The sequence below is a fragment of the Oryctolagus cuniculus genome, chromosome 2 (assembly GCF_051225735.1).
Source record: "Oryctolagus cuniculus isolate XC-2025 breed Fujian yellow rabbit chromosome 2, ASM5122573v1, whole genome shotgun sequence".
NCBI lineage: Eukaryota > Metazoa > Chordata > Mammalia > Lagomorpha > Leporidae > Oryctolagus > Oryctolagus cuniculus.
This window is the reverse complement of record NC_142868.1, coordinates 103,806,485-103,818,913: the sequence shown is the minus strand read 5'-3', so window position 1 is coordinate 103,818,913 and position 12,429 is coordinate 103,806,485. Positions and strand designations below refer to the sequence as shown.

The window sequence follows — 12,429 nt, the reverse complement described above, 5'->3', positions numbered from 1 at the left end:
GGGTCTGCAAGCACGTCTCTGCTGCTGTCCATGGCTGCTGTGGCCCGAAGCCTGTTCTCTCAAGAGGCTCTCTGCAGGGCTACTACCTGGCTGGGTCAGCCATCTCTGCTGTTGGCTGGTGGCTGCTAAGCTTCTGAAACTCAGCAACAGTTTTCATCTCATCTCTGCTGCTGGCTGCCCATTCACCCCAGAGCCTTTTCTGTTGTTGGGGTTCTGTCTCCCTCGTTCGTTCTCTGTGTGTGTGCACTCAAGTCCTCGACCACTTGTAGAGGCTCCTTCAGGGCCGTCTGTGGGAGAAGTGAGGAGTCCCACATTCTCCCCTGTGCATCTGTCCTGTTGTTTCCATTTTTTGTGGTGGAATGAGAAGGCCATGCCAAGATGGCTGCTGGCAACAGAAACTGCCTGGCAACAGGCTGTGATTGGATGGTTTCAGAAACTGCATGACAACAGAGCCTGCCTGGCAACAGGCTGTAATTGGATGGCTTCAGAAACTGCCTGGCAACAGGATGTGATTGGTTAGGGCATAGACGACCCTTGACCGGATTGGCTGCCTTGGCTATATAAGCTGCTGTAGCAACTGAAATAAACGAGTCTGTGGGCTGCTTGCCTCAGGCCTGCTTTCACCCGACTCCTGGTGTCTGTGTGGTGACTGCGCCTCTTGCCCCCACCACACTCCTCCTCTGAGAACGAAATCAACCTCAACACATTTTATTGTGGCTACTCCACGTTGGTGTGGGGTACCCTAGAAGGCTACTTCTTTCCAGCATTGCAGACAGAAAGTACTCTGCTGTTTTGTCTTCCCACACCTTTCTGGGGGTTCAATCACCCCTTTTCTGCTATGGATCTGACCCAGATGTAGCAGCAAATGGGGTCGTTTTACAGAGACTACCACATCATTCATTCTCTTGAGCTTTCTTTTCTTTCTTTCTTTCTTTCTTTTTTTTTTTTTTTAAGATTTTACTTATTTATTTGAGAGGTAGAGTTACCGACAGTGAGAGGGAGAGACCAGAGAGAGGTCTTTCTTCCATCAGTTCACTCCCCAAATGGCTGCAATGGCTGGAGCTGCGCCGACCCAAAGCCAGGAGTCAGGATCTTTCTGCTTTCCCATTCCATAGCAGAGAGCTGGGTTGGGAGAGGAGCAGCTGGGACTCGAACCGGCGCCAATATGGGATGCTGGTGCTGCAGGCGGAGGATTAACCTACTGCCCCATGGCACTGGCCCCCTCTTGAGCTTTTTTTTTTTTTTTTTTGGACAGGCAGAGTTAGATAGTGAGAGAGAGAGAGACAGAGAGAGAGAGAGAAAGGTCTTCCTTTTTCAGTTGGTTCACGCAACGCGTTGCAGCCAGGGCACTACGCCGATCCGAAGCCAGGAGCCAGGTGCTTCCTCCTGGTCTCCCTTGCGGGTGCGGGGCCCAAGGACCTGGGCCATCCTCCACTGCCTTCCTGAGCCACAGCAGAGAGCTGGCCTGGAAGAGGAGCAACCGGGACAGAATCCAGTGCCCCGACTGGGATTAGAACCTGGGGTGCCAGCGCCGCAGGCGGAGGATTAGCCTAGTGAGCCGCGGTACTGGTCTTGAGCTTTCTTAACTTCTATTTCTCTCCAACTCCCTCCTTCAAGTTTCTTTTTTCTAGTCTTGGGAAAACTACTTTAGCAATCAGATATTCAACTTTATCATATAAATGTTATGTTCTCAAGAAACTGATTTTCCGTCTCAAATCTGCCTCTGCCATAGGTTTAAGAACATATTTGAGAACTCAATAAGGCAACTAATATTACTTTATAACTTTAGTTTAGTTCTTCTTGGGGTCTTCATTATTCTCTTAGGCTTGGAAGATATTCCCCCAGCTTTCATGTTCAGTATAAATAAGACCGGAGAATTAAAAATAAGCAACCAAAGAGAGAAGATATAAAATATTATTCCTGTTACATGTTTGTCTACTTCACTTTTGCACTTCTGTTTGTGAACGCAGGGCTCGGCAAGCATTTCATTGCTGCCAGGGCTTTGTCTCTTTGGAGTTAGACGGCACTGCTGTCCGCTGCTGGCCTTGAATGGCAATTGGAGATACAGGGGTTGCTGGAAGCTCCAGACCCTGGAGCTGACCATGCCATAGAACAGGGGGAATCATTAGGAGTCAGCATGGAGAGTACCGCTGACGTGGAAAATTCAGTCTATGTGGACACAACCAGTAGAAAGTCTGACGGGAGTGTGAGGTGTGTATGGATGTGTTTAAAGTCACTGGCAATGTGTGGTTCTTCTACGGCCAGCAATGGTCATTCATTTCCCCCCATATAATTCTATTCAGCTTCATTTTTGGATTGATTCAAATAGGAAGCCGACAGAATGTCTACCAAAAACCGTTTTGTTCTCCAACTTCCATAACACAATTTTAGACGCTCATATAGTTCACTTTCCTGGAGTGAAGTTTGTAGTAACTCAAATGCTTCCAATTTTATTTTTAGAAACTGCTTCATGCATTTTACACTGCATTAAATCTAGTTCCTTTCTATGGCAGATGGAAAGTTGCTTTAAATCTCAGTGGGTAAGGCATAGTTTGTTTCTGATTGACATTTTTGCTTTATTAATACAACACATGCTATTTTCACTTCCTTGAGGAGCTGCAACCAGCACAATCTCTGTTTGAAAATCAGAGCCAAAATGAACGTGATAAAATAGAGTTTATAATATGACAAGTCACCCTGATGTGGGAGCCAGGGCCTGGTCCTTAGGAGTAACAGCTGCATTGCAGAGCTGCAAGGCTAAGGCTCTTGCCATTCTGAATGGACTTTCAAAGCCATTGCAGATCTATGTGCAGCCTTTCCGGAGCCACTCTGCCTGCACTGGTTCCTAAACCTCGAAATTACTCCCTGCAGACAAGCATAATTTGGAAAAGAAATTCCCAGAGCTGAGCTGAGGTGCAATGGGTTCAGTTGCTGCTTGCACCTCTGGCGTCCCATATTGCACAGAGCACCAGCTGGACTCCTGGCTGCTGTCCCTCTGATCCAGTGTCCTGCTAGTGTGCCTGGGAAGGCAGCAGAGGATGGCCTGGGTGCGTGGATCCCTGCCACTCATAGGAGAGACCCAGATGGAGTTCCCGGCTCCTGGCTTTGGCCTGGCTCTGTTCTGGATGTTGTGGCCATTTGAGGAGTGAGCCAGAAGTTGGAGGATCCCTCTCTGTTTCTTCATATCTCTCTGTCACTGGACCTCTTAAATAAACAAATAAAGGCCGGCGCCGCGGCTCACTAGGCTAATCCTCCACCTAGCGGCGCAGGCACACCAGGTTCTAGTCCCGGTCGGGGCGCCGGATTCTGTCCCGGTTGCCCCTCTTCCAGGCCAGCTCTCTGCTGTGGCCCGGGAGTGCAGTGGAGGATGGCCCAAGTGCTTGGGCCCTGCACCTGCATGGGAGACCAGGAGAAGCACCTGGCTCCTGGCTTCGGATCAGCGCGGTGCTCCGGCCGCAGCGCGCCAGCCGTGGCGGCCATTGGAGGGTGAACCAATGGTAAAGGAAGACCTTTCTCTCTGTCTCTGTCTTTCTCACTGTCCACTCTGCCTGTCATAAATAAATAAATAAATAAATAAATATTTTAAAAAAGAATAAAGATATTCCCACAAGATCACACAGATGAAATGCATGTTGAAAATTGTGTGTAATTACTTCCACCTTACTGATCAATGCTGGTGGGTAGAGTTTGCTTTGATTAAAGAGATAATAAATCTTCAAAGAATTAAATGATTCTTAAAATGCAAAGTGACAGTTAGTGATGGATCCTTCATGCTTCACTAAGAAAAAACAAAAAATACATTTATGTGGGAGGTAATTTTTAAAAAATGTTTCTTGAAAGACAGGATAAACACTGATTATCGTATTAGCTGCAAATGTGGAGATCAAATAACAAGTGAATCTTTGCTAAACCCTCGCAGCCTGGAATCAGCTCAGAACAAACAGAAGAAGAATTCAGAAAAGCCACAAGGATGAGAGCTGTGGGCTGAGAGATGACAGCCGGGAAAGCGTAACTGCTGGGGGGTTCAAGGGCAGTGGTGTTCACTGATGGCCTGGCAGCGGGTGCTACTGACTGATCGTTTGTGTCCTGACTGAAGACTTCCTTCAGAGTTACTACTACTATTTTCCCCAACTTCTAATTTTGAAAACTTTCAAGACGTCCAGAAATGTGGAAAGAACGGTAGGATGGACACTCTTGCGGCCGTTGTCTGCGTTCCCTGGTTACTAACGTTGCAGCGCGGTTGTAGTGCGTGTGTGCTCTTCTCACACACCCACAGATGTGTCCAGGCCCACTCTCCTGCTCTGGGTACTTCAGTGTGCAACTCCCAAGTAAAACCCATTGGCCCACATATCCACAATATCACTGTAATGCCAGGAACAGTAACATTGTAACACCTGTTACAATTACCTGTTACAGAGGACACATCTATATTTCCAAAATTGTTTCCAAAATGCCTTTTATCGCAATATTTTTTCCTCATCTAGCCCAAGAATCACATGCTGTTACTTGGTTGTCCTATGTTCTTTGCCTTGCAATCTACAGCAAGAATGAACAAGCATTTTCTTTAAAGGATGAGATATAAATATAAACATATATTTATTTAACAATAATATAAATATTTTAGGTTTTGCAGTCCTGTTGCAACTACTTAACTAATTTGTTGCGGCACAAAAACAGCCATAGACAATGTGTAAGGCAACAGTGTAATAAATTTCAGTGAATTCATATAATTTTCATATGCCACAAAGTACTATTTTTTTGTTTGTTTCCTTTTCACTATTAAGAAATATAAAAACCAGCCGGCGCCGCAGCTCAATAGGCTAATCCTCCGCCTTGCGGTGCCGGCACACCGGGTTCTAGTCCCGGTCGGGGCGCCGGATTCTGTCCCGGTTGCCCCTCTTCCAGACCAGCTCTCTGCTGTGGCCAGGGAGTGCAGTGGAGGATGGCCCAAGTCCTTGGGCCCTGCACCCACCTGGGAGACCAGGAGAAGCTCCTGGCTTCGAATGAGCGCAGTGCACCGGCCGCAGCGGCCATTGGAGGGTGAACCAACGGAAAAGGAAGACCTTTCTCTCTGTCTCTGTCTCTCTCTCACTGTCCACTCTGCCTGTCAAAAAAAAAAAAAGAAACAGAAAAACCATTTGCAGCTCATAAGTCATGAAAGCAAGAGGTGGCGGGATTTGTCTCTCAGGTGTAGCTTCCTGAGCTCATATTTGTAACGATCCCCTGCATTATTTATGTAAAGGAAACGTTGTTAAAGTATCTAGAAATACAGTTTTAAGTGACAGTTCAGTAATTTTTCACAAAGTGAACACCCTCATGTAATATAATTCACAAAAAGAAATAATTGTGACTTTGTTTTACTTTAAAACAAACATTCATGTCAATGCATGTGAGTCCAAAGGTAGTTGGCACCAAGTTTAAGTGTTTCCAGAAATGGTCTTTTCTTTTTTTTTTTTTTTTGACAGGCAGAGTGGACAGTGAGAGAGAGAGACAGAGAGAAAGGTTTTCCTTTTGCCATCGGTTCACCCTCCAATGGCTGCAGCAGCCGGCGCGCACCGCACTGATCCGATGGCAGGAGCCAGGTGCTTCTCCTGGTCTCCCATGGGGTGCAGGGCCCAAGCACTTGGGCCATCCTCCACTGCACTCCCTGGCCACAGCAGAGAGCTGGTCTGGAAGAGGGGCAACCGGGACAGAATCCGGCGCCCCGACCGGGACTAGAACCCGGTGTGCCGGCGCCGCAAGGCAGAGGATTAGCCTAGTGAGCCACGGCGCCGGCCCCAGAAATGGTCTTTTTAAAAGAAGTTTTGTTTATTTATTTGAAAGTCAGAGAGAAAGACAGAGAGACAGAAAGGGAGAGAGGGAGAAGGTATGTGTGTGTGTGTGTGAGAGAGAGAGAGAGAGAGAGCAAGCACTCGATCTTCCATCTGCTGGTTTACTCCCCAAATGCTTACAAAAGCCAGGGCTAGGTGCAGGCGAAAGCCAGGAGCCAGGAGGCAGAAACTCCATCCTGGGTGCGGGGTTCCAGCACTTGGACCATCTTCCACTGCTTTCCCGGGCCGTAGCAGAGAGCTGCTGTGGAAGTGGAGTCTGGGACTCAAACTGACACTCTAATAATGGAATGTGGGTACAGCAAGTGGCCACTCACCTGCTCGGCCACAAAGCCAGCCCTGGAAACAGCTTTAAGTGTTATCTTCAGAGTTCTCACCCTCTTTCTACACGGTAGAGAGAGCTGCAGTGGTCTGAGTACCTCAGACTTGACAAACATCTTGCCTGTTGGGCCAGTCTCTGGGACATAGTTGCATTAGGGTTGCTCCAGACAACGTGAGGGCTCTCACATCTTCCTCTGGCTGTGTTATTCTTACGAGCTCTCTCCCAGCTCTGTGCACCTCCAGGGGCTGCAAGTCTGATCGGCAGGAGAGGTAGAGACCATTACAGCTCAGAGTCTGCTGGAGACTAAGTGAACTTGGCCTTTGTCAGCAAATTTCCTGTGACTATTTGTTATCATCCTGTAATTAATGTGGCTGGCTGGAGAGAAGCCAAAAAATTGAAATTCTAGGCAGGTAACGGCTATGAGATCACTTAAGGTAGTTCTTTTGTCTTATTGGCTGTGTTTTATTTACCATGGAATGCAAAATTCTTCATAAAAGCAGAATTTGGAAATGGGAATGGTCATGAGTGACTCAGGATATCTTCTGAAACAGAATGAGCGGCCGGCGCCGCGGCTCACTAGGCTAATCCTCCACCTGCGGCGCCGGCACCCCGGGTTCTAGTCCTGGTTGGGGTGCTAGATTCTGTCCCGGTTGCTCCTCTTCCAGGCCAGCTCTCTGCTGTGGCCCAGGAGTGCAGTGAAGGATGGCCCAAGTGCTTGGGCCCTGCACCTGCATGGGAGACCAGGAGGAAGCACCTGGCTCCTGGCTTCGGATCAGCGCAGTGCGCCGGCCGCAGCGGCCATTGAGGGGTGAACCAATGGAAAGGAAGACCTTTCTCTCTGTCTCTCTCTCTCACTGTCCATTCTGCCTGTCAAAAAAAAAAAAAAAAAAAAAAAAAAAAAAAAAAAAAAAAAAAAAAAAGAAACAGAATGAGCTACCTCACAAATCCCCACACTGGGCCCTGGCTTTCCTAGCTGCTCAATTTTTACAGTATTTGTAGAGCTCATCCCAACTCTGAATGGGGCCTGATCTCTTGTTTCAGGACAACTTCTCTGAAAACGGCAGAATTGCCTGGATGATGCAACCCATTTCATTGCTGATTTTTAGGCTTACTGAGGAGCCTAAAATTATAATAAATAATTCTAAGGGGAGTGGTAAAGGACAATCACTGTTCTTTTTTTCTGGTGCGAGATTAAAATGAAATAAGGGATGGTCGCTCCTTGAGCCCAGCCTGTGGGCTCCGTCACTGAGCTTTACGTGAACGATTTCATTTGCCGAAGCTTAACCAGAACCATGTTCCCCGCAGATTTGCAGTGTTCTCTGAAGGAGTCTCAGACTCACTCTCCAAGCCAAAGGCCCACCCATGCGTCTACGTTTGAGAGGCTTATATCAAAACTGCAGAGAACAGACGGGGCCAGCTTGCTTCCTGGGGCTGTCCGTTCCTTACTGTTTGTCACTCTCAGACCCAATTTTGTATTTACAATAATTCCACAAATCAAACAATAGCCTTAATTCAGTTAATGTCAATTAAATCAATCAATTAATGGTGAGCAATAGTTAACGTCCATTTATTAATTAACCCATATTAATTTTTTGTTAATGTTTAATTTTATGTTAATATCCATCCCTCCTTTAAACGACTTTTACTGGGATGAAGACATTTATTAGCTCTTTGATTTCATTGAAAATGCTTTCCCTATGTTCACTTTCCAAATACTAAAATGGCACAATCGAGGCAGACAGCATGGCTGAGGATCCCTGGAGATAACAGAGACCGATCAAGCATCACAGATGGGGAATTCCAGGTTGCGAAGAAAACAAGATTTTGTGAAGTCCTCGTAGCCTTTTCTTTTCAAGTGTGTTTATCAAACAGCTTGAAGAGATAGGACAAGGTTGCTTCTTGTTAAGAAAATCCTCTTTTCTGGCTTTCACACTTTTTTTTTTTGACAGGCAGAGTTAGACAGTGAGAGAGAAAGAGACCGAGAGAAAGGTCTTCCTTTTTCCCTTGGTTCACCCCGCAACTGGCCACTACGGCTGGCACATTGCACTAATCCGAAGCCAGGAGCCAGGCGCTTCCTCCCGGTCTCCCATGCGGGTGCAGGGCCCAAGGACCTGGGCCATCCTTCACTGCACTCCCAGGCCACAGCAGAGAGCTGGCCTGGAAGAGGAGCAACCGGGACAGAATCCAGCCCGATCGGGGTGATCGGGACTAGAACCCAGGGTGCTGGCGCCTCAGGTGGAGGATTAGCCTAGTGAGCCACGGCGCCGGCTTGGCTTTCACACTTGACTCGTGTTTCCAGGCTCAAGCATCGTAAATAGCCAATGAAGAAAAAGACCGTCTAAACACTAAAAGGCAGTTTCCATAAACTATCACATTAAAAACGAATGATTGCTGCAAAGATTTAAGCTTAGCTATAGTGTAGTTTCTGTCCTCTGCTGTGGTCATGTTTCTCTGCTATTTAACTTTGAAGTTCACAAAAGAGGAAAAAGAGGCTTTTATGGAGCATGTGGCTTAGTTGTTCAGGTATGTTCTCAGTAATGAACTTTCACTAGGAAAACATTGCAAACCTGAGAAATGGTGGAGAGAGGTGTGGATATAAGCTGACTGTGATTTCTGTTTGTCAGCAAATCTAGTAAAATAAGCTAACACGCAGCCATCCACTCCATCTACCCCCACTATTTGAATTCCGGAATTATGCAAAATTGTGCAAGAGATATTCACTGAGCATAATGAACTTTCTTTTTTTTTTTTATTTTTATTTATTTTTTGACAGGCAGAGTGGACAGTGAGAGAGAGAGACAGAGAGGAAGGTCTTCCTTTGCCATTGGTTTCCCTCCAATGGCCGCTGCGGCCAGCACGGTGCGGCCGGCGCACTGCACTGATCCGATGGCAGGAACCAGGTACTTCTCCTGGTCTCCCATGGGGTGCAGGGCCCAAGCACTTGGGTCATCCTCCACTGCACTCCCTGGCCACAGCAGAGAGCTGGTCTGGAAGAGGGGCAACCGGGACAGAATCTGGCGCCCCGACCGGGACTAGAACCCGGTGTGCTGGCGCCACAAGGCGGAGGATTAGGCTAGTGAGCTACGGTGCCGGCCAACTGAGCATAATGAACTTTCTAAGTTAGAACACAGTAACTTAGAAGCAATGTCCATACAGTGACTTGAATTTAATTACAACCAAACAAGAGGATTTGCATGATAGAAAAAGATCTAAAACAGCCTACAGATTACCATTATTGCTGATTTTTAGGCTCACTAAGGAGCCTAAATTACAATAATAATTCTGAGGAGACAAATAAAGAACAATCACTGTTCTTTTTTCTGTTTTTTTTTTTTTTCTTTTTTTAAGGTTTGTTTATTTATTTATTGAGAGGCAGAGTTACAGACAGAGAAATGGAGAGACAGAAGAGAGATCTTCCATCTGCTTGCTGGTTCACTTCCCAAATGGTCACAATGGCTGGAGCTGGGCTGTTCTGAAGCCGGGAGCCAGGAGCCAGGAGCCAGGAGCTTTCTCCAGGTCTCTCATGTGGGTGCAGGGGTCTGAGTACTTAGTCCATCCTCCACTGCTTTTCCAGGCCATCAGCAGAGAGCTGCATTAGAAATGTAGCAGCTGCCTTTTCACCAAGATGGCGCTGAAGGCGAAGAAGGAAGCTCCTGCCCCTCCTAAAGTCGAAGCCAAAGCGAAGGCCTTGAAGGCCAAGAAGGCAGTGCTGAAAGGCGTCCACAGCCACAAGAAGAAGAAGATCCGCACGTCCCCCACCTTCCAGCGGCCCAAGACGCTACGCCTCCGACGGCAGCCCGAATACCCTCGGAAGAGCGCCCCCAGGAGAAACAAGCTTGACCACTATGCCATCATCAAGTTCCCCCTGACCACGGAGTCAGCCATGAAGAAGATAGAAGACAACAACACACTGGTGTTCATTGTGGATGACAAGGCCAACAAGCACCAGATCAAACAAGCTGTGAAGAAACTCTATGACATTGATGTGGCCAAAGTCAACACCCTGATCAGACCTGACGGAGAGAAGGCGTATGTGCGGCTGGCTCCTGACTAGGATGCTCTGGACGTTGCCAACAAAATTGGGAACATCTGAACGGAGTCCAGCTGGCTAATTCTAAATATATGTTTTTTCACCATAAAAAAAAGAAAGAAATGGAGCAGCTGGCCAGCACCACAGCTCACTAGGCTAATCCTCCGCCTTGCGGCGCCAGCACCCTAGGTTCTAGTCCCGGTCGGGGCGCCGGATTCTGTCCCGGTTGCCCCTCTTCCAGGCCAGCTCTCTGCTGTGGCCAGGGAGTGCAGTGGAGGATGGCCCAGGTGCTTGGGCCCTGCACCTGCATGGGAGACCAGGAGAAGCACCTGGCTCCTGGCTTCGGATCAGCGCAGTGCGCCGGCCGTGGTGGCCATTTGGGGGGTGAACCAATGGTAGGAAGACCTTTCTCTCTCTCTCTCACTGTCTAACTCTGCCTGTAAAAAAGAAAAAAAAAAAAGAAAGAAAGAAAGAAAAAAAAGAAATGGAGCAGCTAAGACAAACTGGTGCCCATATGGGATGTTGGCACCAGGAGGAGACTTGACCTATGCCACAGTGCTGGCCCAAAATCACTGTTCTTGGTTATGACATGTTAGTAAGTATCCTGCAATGTAGGTTGTCAAATGGTTCAAGTTATGGGAAACAAAACAATACAAGTCTTTTTCTTCTTTTTTCAAAGTTCTTGGTTCATAAACCTTAAATGTAGGCAGACTGCTGGGAAGTCTGTTGGAAAATAAGCCTTGGGAGAATTGCAAGACTCAGACTGAATGTTGTACTGGGATCTCAAAAGTTCCGAGCTGTTGACTGTCTGGGAAGAAGGTTGAAAAATATCTTTATTTCCACTTGGAATAAATTCCCACTTGCCTTCCAGCATAAATATAAATATAAAGTACCATAAATATAAAGTACCAAGATATTTCAAGTCAAACAAGTGAGAAGCACAGATAACATGTGGTCATGATAGGCTAAGGGTGAAGAGAGACGGATGGATTGCAGGGGAAACAGCTAGCTGAGTGTCTAAATGGAGGAAAGACCAGGGAGTGTCTGCTTAGACTGGGGTCTATATTCTAAATAAGAATTTGACGATTACATGAACACAGCTCTTCCCAAGTGTATTCCAAATTGATGAGCTCAGGTCCGGCATCTCTCTATATCTGTCACTATATCTGTCACATACAACTTCCGGCAAGAAGTCTTGCAGAGTAACGGATGTCTCAATGCATGTGTGTTGACTCACATTGTAGTTTTTAAAAAAATATTTTTATTTATTTGTTTGAAAGGCAGAGTTACTGAGAGGGAGGAAGAGAGGGAGGGAGGGAGGATGATGAGAGAGAGAGAGAGAGATACCTTACATTTGCTGGTTCACATCCCAAATTGGCCAGGGCTGGGATAAGCTGAAGACAGGAGCCAGGAACTCCATTAGGGTTTCCCATGGGGTTGGCAGGGGCACAAGCATGTGGCCATCTTTCACTGCTTTCACAGGTGTATTAGCAGGCAGCTGGATGAGACTTGAAGCAGTACTCATACAGATGTAGGGTGTGGCAGGTGGTGGCTTAACCCACAATGATGATCTGCCGTATTGTACTCTATAACAAAAATACTCCTACTATGTTTTCACTCCGTGGATATTTTGAGGATTACTATAATGATAATTTTTGCAGGAGGACTGGACACATTCTTTTCTATAAAGGATATGCATGAATTAAATGTGAAATGAATGAAGAAGTAACCTCAGCTGGTTTCCTAGCTGACCAATGAGATATTTGAAGAAGCAATACTGCCACCTTCTGGTAGATATTTCTTTTTTTTAACTTTTATTTAATAAATTTAAATTTCCAAAGTACAACTTTTTTATTTTTTTATTTTTTTTTTAACAGGCAGAGTGGACAGTGAGAGAGAGAGACAGAGAGAAAGGTCTTCCTTTGCCGTTGGTTCACCCTCCAATGGCCGCCGCGGCCGGCGCGCTGCGGCCAGCGCACCGCGCTGATCCGATGGCAGGAGCCAGGAGCCAGGTGCTTCTCCTGGTCTCCCATGGGGTGCAGGGCCCAAGCACCTGAGCCATCCTCCACTGCACTCCCTGGCCACAGCAGAGAGCTGGCCTGGAAGAGGGGCAACCGGGACAGAATCCAGCGCCCCAACCGGGACTAGAACCCGGTGTGCCGGCGCCGCTAGGCGGAGGATTAGCCTAGTGAGCCGCGGCGCCGGCCCAAAGTACAACTTTTGAATTTTAGCAGCTCCCCCCCCATAAC

General features: G+C 47.2%; 1 pseudogene across 1 annotated transcript; it reads left to right on the top strand.

Annotated features, from left to right (window-relative positions):
- Positions 1 to 9,754: 9,754 nt before the first annotated feature.
- LOC149127970 (large ribosomal subunit protein uL23 pseudogene) lies at positions 9,755 to 10,243 on the top strand (annotated as a pseudogene). Its single transcript, XR_016229649.1, has one exon. The product of XR_016229649.1 is annotated as a large ribosomal subunit protein uL23 pseudogene (transcript).
- The last annotated feature ends 2,186 nt before the right edge of the window (positions 10,244 to 12,429 follow it).